We start from the raw sequence: 1,232 nt of genomic DNA, 5'->3' as shown, positions 1-1,232 counted from the left end.
AAGCTTCGTAATGAAATATCGTCGTTTGTTCAAATGGAGCTTGAATCCTTTTTTGAGACATGGGAGCGATTCAAAGACCTCTTGAGGAAGTGTCCACAACATGGTTTCCCTGAATGGATGATCGTTCAGACTTTTTACAACGGGTTGAATCCAAGTACAAGACAACTTCTAGATGATGTCGCAGGAGGTACAATGGGGAACAAGACCCCTGAAGAAGCCTGACAGTTGGTAGAGGAAATAACCATAAATAGTTACCAATGGAATGCAAGGGAAAAGAAGAAAGTGGCCGGAATATATGAAATTGATGCGGTTACATCCTTAGCAGCCCAAGTAGAGGCATTGAGTAAGAAATTGGATACATTGACTTCACCGAGGGTGCCCGTGATCACGAGTTCTGATGGTTGTGGGGGTTAACATATGCCGTCTGATTGTCCTTTTTCAATTACTACTTCAGCCCTGACTGAGCAATTAGACTTTGTGGGCAATTCGGGAAGGGTACAAGAAAATATTTATAGCAACACCTAAAACCAAGGGTGGAGGAACCAGCCTAATTTCTCATGGAGTAACCAAGGGCAGCAAAAGGCTATAGCACCACCGGGTTTTCAACAACCATAAGCCCCAAACATGGAGAATGGAGTTTCAGGCTTGGAAACCCGGATGACCGACTTAGAGAAAGCCTTGACTAGATTTGTGCAATCATCAGGTACACGGTTCCAATCGGTTGAGGCTACACTTTGCAACCATACTGCTACATTGCACAATCTAGAAAATCAAGTGTGGCAAATCGTGAAGTCTCTATCGGAGAGACCACAAGGAAGCTTGCTGAGTTATACGGAGACTAATCCGAGAGAACATGTGAAGGCGATCAATTTGAGAAGTGGTCGTGAGGTTAAGGGTAGGCTTCCAAGTGAGAAGACCAATGTTGAAGCACACGAGGTCGTGGAGGTTGAGGAGAGAGCTAACAAAGAGAAGGAGGTGGCACCCCCACCTTACAAGCCAAGAATCCCGTATCCTTCAAGATTGAAGAATGACCAAAATGATAAGCAATATAAGAAGTTCTTGGGTCTATTCAAGGAATTGCACATCAACATTCCATTTGTGGAGGCATTGTCTCAAATGCCTTGGTATGCAAAGTTCTTGAAAGATCTTTTCACCAACAAGAGAAAGTTGGAGGAGAGTGTATCGGTGATCTTAGATGCCTCTTGTTCGGCAGTGTTGAAAAAAAATATGCC

The 1,232-nt window shown here is 43.8% G+C and overlaps 1 non-coding gene across 1 annotated transcript; it reads right to left on the bottom strand.

The window, feature by feature from the left end:
- Nucleotides 1-107, bottom strand: LOC120254352. The gene has a single exon (XR_005534600.1). It is a non-coding gene; the product is annotated as a small nucleolar RNA R71 (small nucleolar RNA).
- Nucleotides 108-1,232: the final 1,125 nt, after the last annotated feature.

Source organism: Dioscorea cayenensis, unplaced genomic scaffold (assembly GCF_009730915.1).
Source record: "Dioscorea cayenensis subsp. rotundata cultivar TDr96_F1 unplaced genomic scaffold, TDr96_F1_v2_PseudoChromosome.rev07_lg8_w22 25.fasta BLBR01000425.1, whole genome shotgun sequence".
In the NCBI taxonomy this organism is placed as follows: domain Eukaryota; kingdom Viridiplantae; phylum Streptophyta; class Magnoliopsida; order Dioscoreales; family Dioscoreaceae; genus Dioscorea; species Dioscorea cayenensis.
This window is presented reverse-complemented; position numbering and strand designations above follow the sequence as displayed.